The sequence below is a fragment of the Sciurus vulgaris genome, assembly GCF_902686455.1.
Source record: "Sciurus vulgaris genome assembly, chromosome: 1".
Taxonomy (NCBI): Eukaryota; Metazoa; Chordata; class Mammalia; order Rodentia; family Sciuridae; genus Sciurus; species Sciurus vulgaris.
Window position 1 is genome coordinate 77733692 of NC_136461.1, and position 17071 is coordinate 77750762.

Below are 17071 nucleotides of genomic sequence, written 5' to 3' on the forward strand. Positions count from 1 at the left end.
TCCTGGAAGCTTCCACCTCAGTGGGTGACTCTTCTCCCCTACTATTCTGTCCATGACAGACACTGGGGGCTGACTTCTAAAGTCTTTTTCATAAACATGGAAGCTGTTTACCAAAATGTGTGTCCTGACTTAAATGTCACACAGGATTGCTAGATCTGTCACCTTCAGGTGTTTTTTTCCCCACCTCTGTCGTTTATTTGTAATTAAACACATCCCTGTGTGGTTCATTCATTGCCCTACCTCCCTGGTAACAAAAAACTGGGGATTGAATGATTGCACCTCAACTTTGAAGGAGTGCAAATGCTTTCTATATTCTGTTTCATGTCAGGATGTTCGTGGTTGGAAAGCTCTAGGCATGGCTACAAACTCGAGCTGAATCATATTTGTTTAGGTTCATATTGTATAGGAATCATATTTGTTAGGTTCAGGATTGCAGAACCAGCTGCCTTTTGAAGTGCCGTCATTTAAACACCCGGGGCGCTCCTGTTGATGCTTCTTGTTGAAACAGGTAAAATGTATTCAGAAGAGTAGCTACTCTCCGAAGTCTGATCACAATAAAAAATGATACAGATTAATTTAAAAACTTACAGCCAAAGGGAAATAGAAAAGGAAAATGCGAAGGGAGGAAAAACAGCAAAAGTACACAAACTGATTTCAGCTGGTGCCAGATTGTACTTCCTTTTGTCAGATATAAGTGAGTGGAAAATAGAGCCTCCTGAAGAAAAGCTTCGTTGAGATAGAAAGTCCCCCAGTCCTGTGTGACTCCCTCCTTCCCAACAGACCCAGAGTCCTGGAGAGGTATTTACAAACAGATTTTGCTCAGAAGCATCATTTCAAAAGCATTCTTACTGGAAAAGTCCTTTAATTTATAAGAAACTTTCCTCTTGGAATACAATCTTAGAGTTTGTAAAATAAAACTAAATGTTTACCTTATTATGGAGTCGGAATTTTTAATCTTTGTAAAACTGATCCTCAAAGAGCCAGATTAGTAGCCACCTGGACTCAGTAGCTTATCCTGCGTGTCACCTGCCTAACCAGTTGAAGTGGAGAGACTGCATATACCTGAGTTTTTTGTTTTGGCCAGAATCTCTCTGTAGGCAGAGAGAAAAAATCAGAACAGCCACTTTCCACAATTCCACATCTATTCCTACTGGGTACCTGACAGAGGCCAGTGCTTTGGGTTAAATCAGTGAAAAATCACTGCTTGATAGAGAGTGGAAAGGGTCACTTGGTCTCAGAGCAGAGACAGGCTGAAGGACTCTAGGAGAGAAAAGATTATCATACATGTACAAATGGCAACCAGAGAGCTGATCAGAGTTGAGGCAGCACCAGGGACTGGAGATTCCCTTTGTTTCACTCATGGCTAGTATTCTCTCCCTTTTGTCATCTCTCTGCTTTCTCTTGTGATGTGTCCACCCCCACACTTAAATTTTTTTTTTCTTTTTTTTTTTAATCTATAGGACAACTAATTCCTCAGTTCAATTGCCGGAAAGAGCTAGTGGAAAGGACTTTGCTCACTGACATTGCCCTTTGAGTAGAACTCTTTGCCCCAGACATATTCATAAGCCATGAGACAAATGATGGACAGGCCACTTTGGGCCAGGTGCCTACCTCTGGTCCACTCAGCAACTGCTTTTGCACAGACACTAGCCCAACTAAAATGATTTCCCTAATCCTGGATGCTGTGGATGTAGCAGTTCAAACTAAAGGCAATTGTCTTGTAACACAGTCCCTGGGACATGCATTTAGGCTGCGTCATATGCCTGATTTCCTTGACCAGTTGACAATCAAATGTCCTTATCTGAAACAGAGAATCATAATGAAAGATATTTCATAGGGTTGTGGTGAGGCTTAAATAGGATAATGCATAGGGAAAAGTGCTTTGTAAACTGTTAAATATCACACTAATGATATTGTTATCAAAAAGGGATAACCTCCTGAGTCATTCTGAACAATTCAGCTTCTCAGAAAGGGCATCCATTCATTTAGAAAGGGAACAAAGATAGGGAACAATGAATGGGGGGTGAGATGGGCAGGAATCTCCTGTTATCCTGCATTAAGGGATATCCAGGGGCAGCTAGGGGGCTAACCAGGAATCCTGGTCACTAGGCTCTCACAAGGCTTTAAGTACTTGGTGTGTGTGTGTATGTGTGTAAAACAAGTGACAGAATCAAGGAATCTTTTATCTATCTATCCAGAGCTTCTTCTCCCCTCCATGAGTGCCACCCCCCTTCACTACCTCTCCCCAAATTTTTAAAGGCAAAGAGAAAAGCACACAGGAAGTAAAGAAATGAGAGCTGAAAAGAGAGAAGTGACAGTGAATAGGCAGAAGTAATAAGATACTGGGTGTGAGTTCCCAGAAGGGCTGGGCAGTTCAGCCCACAGAATTAAACTCCTGGGGAATTTTGGCTTCTAATTAAACATCCTGCAGCTGCTGGTAAATATCAAGCCCTTTGAATGAAAAGTGGCTCTGACCTTGAGCAAAACTGCATCTGGCAACCCCTGGGTCCCCTGACTCACTACAGAGGTAGCCAGTGAGGGCGAGGCACTGACAAGGGTATGGCAGCTTCATTGTTGACTCAACAACCAGGAGCCCTTATTGAATAGGACAGAGAGGGGAGAGCAGAGTGGCTGAACAGATACTCTAAAGCCTCCTGTCCCAAAGGTGAAACCAGGGTCCTGTCTGAGTAGGCATAAGTTGCTCACATTTAGTTTGTCACATAAAAATGATTTAATTAATGCGTGCTGCAGAACTTTACAGTTTATCCATAGAAACAAGTTTTCAAAAACATACTGCAAACTGGAATGTCTTGGTCCAGCATAGACCGTCTGCTGAATTCTGATGGTCAAGATGGTCCGATGCAAGAGCCATGTGGGATGGGAAGATTAAAAAGGAGGCAAGAAAAGTAGAAGTAAACTTCTGATATATTCCTTTGAGAAGGATACAGGAAAGCCAAGCAAGGGGAGATAGGGAAGTGGAAAAGCAGACGAATCACTCTCTTCTATATTTGGCTAATTTCCTCATTGGCATTGGCAGATGTGGCTGCTGGGGTCCTGGCTTTCTTCTTCCAGGGCTTTTCATTCTCCGTTAATTAGGACATTGGAAGAATTGTCATGATAATTACAGTGTCTAGACTTGGGAAACTACAGAAGGCAGTAAGAGAATATTTAATTGCAGAGTCGAGAAGACGCATGAAGATGACAAGATTTTGAAAGTCTCTCCAGAGAACAATGCTATACTGAGCTGAGTTTTTCAGGATTATCCTAACACTCTTTTATGCAAAAGGGGTATCTTGGTGTTTTGTCTGAGCACTTGGAGTTGTCAAAATTCTCATTTCTTCTGAAGGTGTTGCTCAGTGGTAGAACACTTGTTAGAGGCATTGAGTTCAATCCCTAACCTTCTCCCCTACCACTGCCACATAAAATCTTATTCCTTCAAGAAGATTCTAAAGATCTGGAGAGAAAACTGTATTTAGTTTCCTAGTCTTTGTCAACTTTGCCCTCAGAAATATTATCATTGTAAAGGATGTAGAGAAATATGCTCTCAGTTTTTAGACGGAAAGATATTGACCTTTTTTTTTTTTTTTTTTGAAAGATAAGAAAAAGCAATTAGGCATAGAAGCTTCTTACCTTGCCACATCTGATCATATTTCCCCTTCCCCGGTTCCATTTCATGTTTCTTCAGCTGGTTGGTGGAAGAATAAAAATATTTTCTTTTGCAATATATAGTGAATCCCTGTCTGTTGGTATTCAAGCAAATGGGAATCCCTGTTTATCAACATCTCCCCACTTGGAGAAGACAAAATGATAGATGTTCATAATGATGGTTGGACTGTGCAAAGCCATCCCTAATTATCTTTTAATTTTCCCAAATGAAGTATCATTTTTTTTTTCTGTTGATTGTGTGTGTAAAACTAACTACCTTATTGTAAAAAATCAACATTGAAAAATGAGAAAGTTAAAAATCCCTTTGTAAATGACTCATCTCATAAATAGCTCCCAGTTATCTACTCTATAGAGTAGTATAGATTCCCTGGAAAATATACACATGTGTATGTGATATAAAATATCTTTATGCAAAAGATCACATTATTCATAGTGTTGCTTTTTACTTTGTCATAAACTTCCATATCAAACATATGGAATTACCTCAAACTTTGTAACATTTTGTTCTACAGTATTGATTCATCATAAATGATTTTTCTAAACATCTGTTAATTATTATTAGGCTACTTCCTGTTTTTTGCTATTATATTCAATTCTCCAGTGACATTTTCGCAGTGCTCTGATTTGTTAAAGATACAAATTATAGTCTTTTAAATTATTGAAAACATAGCTTATGTACAGTAAATTGAAATATTTAAAAGTATACAATTTGATAAGATTTGAAAAATGCATCCACCCATGTAACTGCCACATAGGGCTATGGAAAGTTTCCATTACCTCAGAAAGTGCCCTCAGGCCCCTTGGAAGTCAAAATCCATCTCTATCCCTGGCACTAGGTAACATTGCTCTGCTTTCTGTTACTATAGGTAGTTTATATATTCATATATGAAGATGCACATTTTTTGAGTATGGCTTCTTTCACTTAGAATAACCTTCCTTCCTTCCTTCCTTCCTTCCTTCCTTCCTTCCTTCCTTCCTTCCTTCCTTCCTTCCTTCCTTCCTTTCTGTAATGCTAGAGATCAAATCCAATATACTCTATACCACTGAGCTACATCCCCAGCCCTAGAATAATGTTTTTAAGATTCATTCACGGTGTGGGGGAAGAGAAGAATGAAGGAACTTTGGATGGTGTAGAGGACAATGGGGCGAGAGGGGGTGGGGGAAGGAAAGACAGTAGAATGAGACAGACAGTATTACCCTATGTATATGTATGATTACATGAATGGTGTGAATCTACATTGTGTATAACAATAGAAATGAAAAGTTGCACCTCATTTTTGTACAATGAATCAAAGTGCAGTCTGTAAAAATAAAAAAAAAAAATTTTAAAGATTCATTCATGCTTTTGTCCTTATCAGTAGTTCCTATCTTTTTATTACTTAGTAGAATTTCATTATGTGGATGTACTACAATTATTTATTCATTTGCTTGTTGATGGGTATATGGAGTACTTCCAATTTTTGCTACTATGAATAAACTTACTATGAACATTTGTGTAAAAGTCTTTGTATAGATATATGCTTTCATTTTTCTTGCATATGAACTTCACAAAAAAGCTGGCAAGCTGTTTTGCAGAGGTCATGCCATTTTATTTTCCTATCATCAGTATTAAAGGTCTGGTTGATCCATACATCTAATTTGAATTATTCTATATTGGATGCATAGTAATATATCATTATGACTTTAATTTGCATTTCTATAACTAAGAATGTTGAACATCTATCACAAGCTCTTGACCATTGACATGCCTCATTTTATTATGCATCTGTTCAAGTATGTTGCCCATTTAAAAAATTAGGTTGTTGTATCCTTATTACTAAGGTGCAAGAATTCTTTATGTATTTTAGATACAGTCCTTTGTCAGATGTATGTGTTACAAATATTTTCTCTCAGTCTGTGGCTTGCTTTTGTTTTTTAACAATGTTTTCCAAAGTGGAAAAGCAGTTAATTTTAATAAAGTCCATTAATTATTTTTTAAAACAGAGAGAGAGAGAGAGAGAGAGAGAGCGAGAGAGAGAGAGAATATAGCGGTCAGTATAGTTTTAATGATGAGTGCATACAAAATTTCAGTTCCTTGAAAATGGTCAACTATCAGAGTTTAAAAAGACACCATTTTAAAATTAAAATTACCCTGGATAAGAGAAATTGCTATATTTATAAGTCCCCATGACTCTGAAATTTAAATGCCATCTTAAACCTTTGTTTTAAAATATGACTTAACTGGAAAATGTAGAGGAAAAGAAATACATTAGATCTTTGTTGACCATTCATATTGGAATATTATTTACCAAATTGAGTAATCTAAAAAAATCTGTCCAGAGTGAAAACACAGTTCTTTCAGAAAGATCACACTCACATGTGCAGGCACATTGCACACACACCTGTAAGACCCCTTGTAACAGTGATGTTGAGACTCCTTGGGAAGGGGAAAGCAGGTTGTCTAAAGTCAGAATGATGACGATGAAAGCATTGAGTGCTTACTGTGTATCAGGCACCGTGCTAAATGGATAATTTCATTTAATCCTCACAACAATAATCCTATGAGCACAACAAAGGCTTGTGGGACATACCCTTATTATCCCCCTTGATAGATAAACTATCTCAGACTGAAGCTTGTTAAGGTTCACTCAGCCTGGGGCAAAGATGGGATCTAAACCCTGGATGAACACTTGCCCATGTGCTTTAGCTCCCATCCACTCCTCACCTGCTTTGTGAGTTTCCTTTGGTGCATCGAGATACATTGTATGTCAATGACAAAATTAACCTAGCAATGTCAACTAAATTGTTGCACAAGAAGGTCATTTAATACTCAAATCTATATTCTGATTTCCCAGCTTGTTGATCAATATTTTTGTTATACCAATGCTTCATTCTATTAATAGATCTATACTAACCATCTATTATATATAAATATATATTTATATATACATAAATATATAAAATTATTTTATGTTTATATAATATATACAATATAGCTGATATATTATATTATAATATTATATATAATATTATACTATATTTTCTCATATAATATTATATTTTATGAGATATGACATTATATATATAAATATATATTAGAATGTTAGTGTCTGTCTGTCTGTCTCTTTCTTTCTTTCCAATACTGGGGACAGAACCCAGGGACTTGTGCATACTAGGTAAGTGTTCTCATACTGAGCTACAATTCCAACATTTTTCTTATTTTTAAATATCTTTTCTATGACTGTCTCATTATCCTTATTAGGCATTCATTGATTGTGAGTATAAACTATTTTGAGATATGTTTTGTTGCTGTTGTTTTTATGAGTGTGCATTGTGGGGTAGTCTTGGGGGGTAGGTTTCCTGGGGATGGAATGAAATTTCCTGTTCATGCGATATAAGTACACATTCTACCATGGAGCTATGTCCCCAGCCCCATTTCAAGATTTTTGAATATTTCATTTCAACCTCAAGAAGAATTTTTACAATATGGAATTTAATTTTGAAACTTACATTTGTCATTATTCTTAAGTAAAAAAAAAAAAAATTAGAGGATCCTAGTGTTGAACATTTTAACTGATAAGGTACAGTTTACAAGACAAGAATCTGGAGGGATGGACAGAAGTTGCTAAGGGGGATTAGGGCTCCCTCATAAATAAGAAATTTTGCTGAGTCACAGCTATCCCTCATTTTCAAATCAGTTAAAGAGACTCAATGGGGGCATGCAGAAATGAGCCCTCAGGGTGTCGCAAAGCTGGCTCCATTTTCAGGTGGGACTCAGACAGTTACAGTTATAAGCACTGGTGCCATGGTTTTGAAGGTTGACTGTGACTTTGTAGGTTCTATGGTTATATTTTCTAGTGGTTCCTTGAACAGTTGCCCTGGGGGAACAATGTTTGATGAGTTGTTATAGAAGGCCATTGTAGGACATGGAAGAGGACCTCTTCCTTATTATTTTGTGTTTTAAAAATTATGTTAATAGTCAAGTGTACTCTTAACATTTTTCTCTTTGGTTTCCTGAAGCAAACAGCAATAAACAAATTAAAGAATATAGAAAACCTTTATTTTGCCTCATATTCATTAGTGGACTAAACATCATAAAATTACAACCTTTCTCCCCTTGATAATTCACACCAGCATAATAGGACATAAGAAGGTTCTGGGGAGAATGGTGTCAACAGGAACAGCTACTCATTCCTTTTCTAAAAGAGATCTCTAATTTCTAGGGCCAGAACACGTTTGTCAAAACAGCTGCCATCTGTATCAGTCCTCTCCCAGGCGGCCTTGGGGTAAGGGTGGGGAGTGAGGAGAGAAAGGTAATTCCCAAAGTTAAAAGAGTTTTTGTTCACTGATCCTAGCCACAGCAAGTAGATCCCTGGAAAAAGCTGGTCTGACTCCATCCCAGCTGCAGTCTTCTCCCTCCCCACCTGCCCTCTTCTCTAGTTTTCTTTTTAGAATTCCTGAGAAGGATGTGGTTGGAGGGAAAGTGATTAGAGTGAAGCAAGAGGAAAACAGCTTCTCAAGACTTAGGGTGGGCGGTGTATGCCACAAGGCTCTCGGGGTACCCAGTGTGAGTTGGGGAGGGGTAGAAACCAACAGGCTGGAGAGTTCAACAAATTTCTGAAAGAGAGTGAAAGGGGAGAATGAATGGTTACAGTGGGTAGGAAGGAGTTTCCTACTCCCATGCCTTAGGCATGTAATAAATTTTGTGTTTTTTCCTGTTAAAATAAAATGTAATGGGCAGAAAATGCAACAAGCTGGAATATACACAATAAAATGGCTTGTTTTCTTACACTAATGCTTTCACTTATTTGCTGAGTGATCTTGGACAAGCACCTTCAGTTCATGGGGTCTTCTTGTCCTCAGCTGAAAAGCTGGGAATAAAGCCAGATAATCCCCAAATTCCTTTCAAGACTTAACAACTTCACCTCCCTTCTGACTCTTTTAGTCCTGCCTGCCTCATTCAAGACAATACTTGAAGGCCTATGAACCAGGTAAAACAGCATGTGCTTTAGGTAGGGGTCTGTTAAAAATGATCAAGGGAGTTTTCTGTTAAAATTACTCATTTTCCTATAATCATGTGATTCTTTAAAAACAAGCAAGAGAATTGCATCAATCAAAGTAATCTACTTTTAGAAGTATTTGGTAGCAGGAAACTATTGATAGATCAAAAGAATTGTTTTTCTCCTTAAGGACTCAATCTTAAGGCCAAAAGCAAAAGACTCCATATGCTTTTTTTTTTTTTTTTCCTTCCTGATTACAGGGTTTTGCTATGTTGTCCAGATTAACCTTCAACACCTGGGCTCAGGTGATATTCCCACATCAGTCTTCTGAGTAACTGGGACTACAGGTGCGTGCCACTGGGCCTGGTTTTACTTTTCCTTTTTAAAGCTGGATGTCAGCTACTAATATACCCACTGTAAGGAATGATGTTAAACCATAGGAAAGGTGACACTTTCCTGTCATGAGAGAAGAGGAAACCTATAGGCAGTTATCTTCCACCGTGACTCCACTGAAATACAAGTAGACACCTACAGGAAAAAAAAAAAAATTAGTGTGCATTGGGGAGATATGGAAATAGAAACCAACAGTCTGGAGATTTCGACAAATTTCTAAAAGAAAGTAAAAGTGGAAAATGAATGGTTAAAATGGGCCGGAAGGAGTCTAGTACTTCCAAACTTTACACATGTAATAAATTTCCTGTGTTCTTTTTCCTGTTAAAATAGAATGGGCAGCCGGGCAAGGTGCAAGCCTGTAATCCCAGGGACTCAGGAGGCTGAGGCAGGAGGATTGGGAGTTCAAAGACAGCCTCTGCAACTAGTGAATCCCTAAGTAACTCAATGAGACCCTGTCTCTAATAAAATATTAAAAAGGATTGGGGATGTGACTCAGTGGTTAAACGCCCCTGGATTCATCTTCTAGTACCCCCCCCCCCCAAAAAAAAAAAAAAAAAAAAAAGGCAGAAAATGCTGCAGACTGTATTGTCCAAAGTAAAATGACAATTGGAAACTCAAGAAAAAAAAATTCCGAGCAATAAAGTCACAAACTATACATGGAGCAAATTATGACCAGGCATAAATGTATCTCTTTCTTGAGGTTTATCTGATATTTTTCTTACAATTGGACTTGGTTATTGGTTCTGTAAGGAAGACCACAAAGGTAAGGTGCTAGGCTGGGGAGATAGCTCAGTTGGTAGAGTGCTTGCCTTGCAAGCACGAGGCCCTGGGTTCGATCCCCAGAACTGTCCCCCCCCCCCCCAAAAAAAAAAGGTAAAGTGCCATTTTTATCACATTCAACCAAGGGTGTATATACTATACCTGATTTATCACTGTTGATGTTGACCTTGATCACCTTTGTGTTTGCCAGGCACCTCTGATATAAAATCACTCCTCTCTTCCCCTTTGGCATAGTGTACTCTTGGAAGGAAGTAAGGAAGTAGATAGGTTTCCAACTACTAAAGTCAACTTAAAGATAAAGCAGAGAAGGCTGAGGATATAGCTCAGTCAGCAGAGTGCTTGCCTTGCAAGCACAAGGCCCTGGGTTCAATCCACAGTACCACACACAAAAAAAAAGATAAAGTAGAGAATTTTTTTTTTTAAATGGCTGCAGAATACAATGAAAATATTAACAATTTTGTTAGTGGCAAAGTGTAGCTGAAAGAAAAAGAAAAGCTGAGGAATAGTGGAGGAATGGGAAGAGGAACCACTATTCTTATTTTATAAACCAGGAAATCCACAGATAATACATCAAAAGAAGTAGAAATTTGAGTATTTATTTAAAAATATAAAAGTTTAGTACCAAAAGGGAAATAAAATGCTCTTATTGCTTGGAAGTGAAGAGGAGGAAGGCAGGATGTAATGCATGTCCATTTTCAAACTGTGGTACCTATAGATGCCAAAGACATTGGTAAATCAAGAAGAGATAGAGAGTGTGGTGGAAGTAAACATCAGTGTTCTTACACCAGATCAAACAGGGGTTTCCTACTGCAGATAAGCTGGAGCTGGATCAGGTCGGGGGAAAAACAGCTGCTTTTCCCTGGAGGCTTTTTTATTCTATGTGATTTGCTACCACCTACACAAATTACTTGCTTTAAAAACAAAAGATGAGCTGGGCATAGTAGTGTGTGACTCAAGCCCCAGCTACTCAAGAGACTGAGATAAGAGGATCACTTGAACTCATCCTGGGGAACACAATAAAACCCCTATCTTAAAAAAACAAGCAAACAAAACCACAAAATAACAACAAACAAATAATCCCAAAAGATGATGTTGAGGGAGTTTCTTCAGTTATCCAAGCAAGCCAGCTTACTGCCTAAACTATATCCACACAAACCACTTTACAATGTGGTGTTTTGTTGAGGCAGGCACTTCCACTTCTAAGATAGTGGAAGGGGTAATCCTAAGTCTTTAATTTGTAGGAAAGTCATTTAAAAAAATAATTTCTTTTGTTTAATTAGATGCAAGGTTAGAAAGAGTTTAGGTGCAAAAGAGAAATTAACCAAAAGAAATTAACCAAAAGATGCATCAAATTGTCTCTGGTTGAGAAGTATTGGTAATCAGTGGAAATCCTTTGTGTGTTTCCTGTTTAGCATTTATACAACATGTTTCAGGTTTAAAAGCCCTTTACTGTCATTAGCTAATTATCTCCCAAGGGCTGCAGGGTAGTTAGAGGGAATACTGGAATCAAGCCAGCTTTTAGAGCTGCAAGATGTACACATGTCTGTACCAGCCCTGACTCAGGGTGCAGTTGTTACACCATTTACCAACATATCAATCAGTGAATGTGTGGTTATTCAATCTCTAAAGTTCTTTTAACAAACTTGACATTTTCTCAAGTACAAGTTATTGAAACAAAATAATTTATTCTAAATAGCATCTCTTAGAAATATCTTAAAAATAATTAAACACTGAAGTGAGGCTTGAGTATTGGTGTTTACTAAAAAGTGCCCTGGATGATTCCAGAATAGAGTCACTATGATTAATAACCACTGACTTAAATGGCCATTGGAACAACCCACCTCCCACCTTAACTATGTCTCCAGAGAAGTAAGTACAATATTTGACTAAAGAAAACTTGTAATAAACAGTAGTCATTAATAAATACTACATTTTATTTTATGTCAAATACATATTTTCTATTATCAAAGTGCTCAAGAAATTTGGAGAATGTAGAAGAATAAAATATGCATGTATATATAGTAGGTCATTACAAAAAAAATACTATTCATGCTTTGGAATTTTTTATATTTTATTTCTATACTTTGTCCTTTAAAAATTTTTTAACATAGCAATTATCCAATTCCATATGCAATTTCATATCTTCCTTTTCAAAATTTATCATTCTAATAAGCATTTTGCATTGTTTCATGCTTTCAAAGTCATATCTAAAAATGAAAGCTAATGAAAGAAGTAAATGGGAACATTTATATTTATGATTGCACTGTAATTGAAGTACAGGTACCTGCAGAGCATAGACACACATGAGTATTCTCTACCTTGATGTCCATAGGACAGACCTTAAATCAGCAAGAACTAGAACTTGTGCTCAAATTCTCTTGTCTACATTTGGTGTATGGTGCCCTCTACTGACTATTCTAGGACTGTGCCCTTTTCTGTTGTAAGCTTTGTTATGGGGAAGGACTCCACAAGTGGTTTTGATGGCATATCTGTGTGTTTAAATGTTAAATGTCTGTATTTTTATTTCTAGGTGTTGACTTAATGTATAATGGAAGCTAAATAAATACAGAATCTGACTGTGCTTCTTTTTCTTTTTTATTTATGCAACCCACATCAACAACCTGGATATGGTTCTAGGGGTTTGGTGGCACAAAGATGAAATCTTTTCTTGCAGGGGGCTCATTACCTAGTGGGAAAAACAGGATCATGTGGGTTGACCTACTCAACAAGACTGATATATCTCTGTGGAAGAACTCCATGTCTTGTAGATCACAGTGCACTTGACAGATGTCACAGCCAGCTTGCTTTCAAGTTACTTGGAAAATTAAAATTTATGATTTAAAATTTATTTATAAAACACAGTAATATAAAATGAATGGCAATAATTCATAGTTTTAAATGAACCCCTAAAAGGAAATCAACCTCATTTTCCAAAAAAAAGCATACTCAATATAATATGTAGCCAAGACAGGAAGTAATAGTTACATTTTGAAACCACCTGTGCATTTGGAACTTTACCCTGCTTTTTTAGAAAGAAAAGTCATATAAAGTTGCTTGGTTTTTGTAATTTGAGGAAGGCCTGGAGCATAGGACAAAGTATTCATGATCACTTCTTTTCATAAGTAGTTCTCTTTGATCACATTATGTAGAATTATGTAAAACCATCTGTTATTTCCTTTTTGCACCTAGGACTCTGATGATGATATTGGGTCTACAAGGTTGGCTTCACACACCAATAGAACTAAGCGTGACTGAATAATATTTATCATGAATACGGAGCCAGCAACTTCTAATTGTGTAGTGTTGGGTGAATTACTTAACTTCTCTTCCATTTTACTCATTTGGAAAAGGGTACAACCTATCTCCTTGAAAAGATAAAAAATTAGGCATGTAGAGTGTCCACTGAAATTTCTGGCACACAATAGCTGTTCAGTATAGCATAGTAGGTACTTCAAGGTGATAGAGCTACAATCTGGGATTATGGAACCAGACTGGCTGGGCTGGAATCTCTGCTCACTCTCTTTATCAGCTGTGTGACTTTGGGCAAGTAGTTTTACCTCTCTAGGTCTCAGTTTTCTCATTGATAAATTGGGGATGATATTAGCAACTCCATCAAGGATTTTTCAGGTGGCTAAAATGAGTTAATACATGTAAAGTACTTTTGAAAACAAATTTATGTATAGGGCTTAATAAAAGTTAGTTATTATTTTATTACTCTTCCTTTCAACTGACAGAGACTCCCACACTGTTTTTGAAGTTCTATGTTAAAACCAGGGATAAACATCTTGTTATATGTATAAAACACATTCCATCCCAGGCCATCATACTAGTTGATTTCAGTTTTCCATTGTATGGCCCTGTAACCAACTCTCCTTTGATAAGTCCTCAGAATCCTCAGTGGGAATTACTTTTAAGTTTGGCTGCTTTGCTGTCAGACAGTAATTCTTAGGTCTTGACTTTATTTCTTAATTGTTTCTGGATTCCATAAAGAACATGGGAAGAAGAATTACTTGGTGGCAAAATAGAAAAGCATTGTGAAAACTGGTCTCAACTCGACTATCACTCTCCAAAATAATTCTATAATGTAGTAGTTTTGTGCAGATGAATCTCTGGGCAACCAGTTTCAATCAAGTCTTTTTCTCAGTAGTGATTTAGCTAATGCTCCTCTCCCTCAACATATGTAGTGACAGTGTGCTATGTACAGGCCACCTAAAGGGCACAAAGAAGGGTATTTATACTCGAAAAGGATGAGCAAAGAACTAAAGAAGGATATAACTAATTCACTCACTATAACAAAAATCCGACTGTGAAACTGCTAATAAGGTTACATAAAGTGAATGAGACTCTGGTTAAGAACTTGGTGAGAGGTTTAAAAAGAGGCCACATTTATAGTGAACCTGAAAAACCGAAGGAAGGAAGAAGATACAATAGCAGCATGGTATAACATGAGCAAAGGCACGGAAATGTGAAAATACAGAGCTTGTTCAGGGAACAGATGATGGTGCTGGTTGTTGGAACAAAAGTTATATAGGCAGAAAGTTAGGAGCTGAGGAACAAAGTTCTCTGTGTCCTCAGGGAGTCCATACACTGAGTTCTTTTCAGGATCAGGGGTGGGGCTTCTCTGGCAATTCCCTCAGGAACAGGTCCTAGGTGTGACCTTTATTTCCTCCTTGTCCCTGCAGTTTGTTCTTGATCTCAGCCCCCAAATCTTTTGCCACTCTGTAAAGTAAAAGAAAAAACAAACAAAAAAACCAAAACTCTTCTTTTTTCCCCATTAGACTCTGCTCTGAAATTTACTAACCTGTCACCTATTGTGATTGTGCATGTGTATGTTTTGGGCTGGGGATTGATTTTGGGCTCTTGTGCATGCAAGTCAAGTGCTCTACAACTGAGCCACACCTCCAGCTGTTTACCTGTTGTAAAATATATGGAAAACAAAGCAGCTTTTGACTTTGTACAAAAGATTGAGATCTTAGGGTAAAAGTCTGAGCCTAGCAAAGTAGGAACAAGCCAGGTAGCCCTGTTTAGACACTATGTGGTAGAGGTGGATGAAAAAGGTGACAGTGAAGTGAGAAAATGATGCTTGGCATATAGGTGGTGCTCAATCAATATTCGTTGAATAAGTGAATCAAGTAAAAGCTTCATGGCGTCTTGTACATTCATTGCAGGGTATCCCTGGAGTATGACCACCTGTGAAAGAGAATTTCCTATTTGGGAAAGAGGAAGAAAGCAGAGAAGAGATGTATGTATTCTGACTGTCCATGCAATTCTGGCCAGGCTTCTTCTGGAGTTAAGAATTCTTTGTCTGGCGGTTTCCTTTCTCAAGGAAGAAGGATGTGTGTGTGTGTGTGTGTGTGTGTGTGTGTGTGTGTGTGTGTGTGTGTGTTATATGTGATACAAAATATAGTGACCCAATGTTTATCTCCTTCCAGTCATGGCAAGATCTGAAGACGTTAGGTTACAAAATCATTTCTTTACCAGAGCAACCTGTGGGTAAAAACAAAAACAAGAAGAAAGAATTACAAACTTTGAGGGATAGCTCAATTTTACTTGGCAAACATATGTTTGGCACTAAGGATACAAGAAGACTTACAGGAGGGTACGGGGGATTGAACCCAGGGTCCCACAGGTGCTAGGCCAATGCTTCACCACTGAGCTACATCTCCAGCCCCAGAAGACTACTCTATAAAAAAAGAGCTTTGATTGTGGAGAGACATAACACCAGAGTACTTGATACAAGGGAGACAATGCTGTAAGAGTGCAAAGCCTTGCTACTCAGAGTGTGGTTCCAGCAGCAGCAGCATCCCCTATAGGTTTGTTGGGAATTCACACTCTCTGGACTTATCCCAGACTGACTGAATGTGAATCTGTTTTAACAAGTCTCTTGGTGAATAACTTGCATAGTAATACTTGAAAGGTTATGGCCAAGGGGGTGGAGATGAGGTCTGGAAATGTTTCCTAGAAAAGGTCAATCCTGAGTAGTGTTTTGAGGATACCTTGATTTAACCAGGTGATGTTCCAAGGAGAGGCAACAATGTAAGGAAAAGTTCAGTGGCACAAAAAGCACAGGAATGTTTTGGGTACTGGTAGTCTGAAACTGCCAATTAAAAAGGAGAGTATGGGAGAGAGAAAGGAGAAAATAAAGGGAGATGGTGGAGGTCAAGCTGTGGCCAGATGTTGCTACACATGTTCTAGGTTAAGGAGCTTTGACTAGACCTAAGCCACGCTAGAGATGTGTAATGACATGTTCAGGTTTGCATTTTGATCACTGCAGCTCTTAGGAAGCTGAAAACACCAGAAGTTGAAAACACCAGAAGCTGAAGGACAGAGAAATTAATGAGGAAGCTAAGGCAATAGTTGTGTACAGAGATAATGAGTTTTAACTGAAGTAATAGTAGTGGGAATGGAGAGGAGGGGACAGCTCTAAAAAAATTTTTAGGAGGTACTAAGTAGATGAAAGACTTCAGTCAGAATTGGGGGTGGGAGGTTGGGAGAAGACCAAATCTTAAGAGGATGACGCGTAGCCTTCTGGCTGGGATTAGTGGGTGGTTGCTCATGATGCCACTAACAGATGAAAGAATACAGGAGGATGAGCAGGTTTGAGAAGGGAAATTATGAGTTCAGTTTCCAACATGCTCAGCTCAGGTGAATAGAAAACATGTATAGGAGGATAAAAAGAAGGAAACAAGTAATGGGTGGAGAACAGGATGAGTCAATCAGGGTAGAGAAGGAAAATGATTAGAAGGAAACAATGCCCTGCTCAGATTTGGGGCTACATTAATAATACATATCTATGAGTTTTTCTTCCAGTTCTACTTCCAGTTCAAAGAAAGCTGCCTCCTTTGAGTAAAGCAAAGTTTCATTAGTGGTTTCCTATCTGGTGATCAATTCATTGTTGCCACCATTTGCTCTGTTTAAAAAAAATGTTTTTAAGGTGCGGTTCAAGATATTTCAGGATCAGAATGACCAAAACAGCTGTTTTTTTTTTTTTTTTTTCCCATGTTGCCCCATGGGTTAATAACTTTGCTTATGTCCCTAACACTATTTCCAAAGTGGCAATAATACAATACTAAAATGTGTGTTTGTGAGGGACATTCTTCAAGTTTTGGATTACTCCTGCCATAAATCTAAACCAGACTGGGAACTTTTACAGTTCTCTTATTTGCATCTTAAAATTCAGAATCAGCTAATATCTTGTTTGGATCATTTCTATAATTGTTTCCTGTTCAGTAATCTGTTCTTCTCTGCACGTT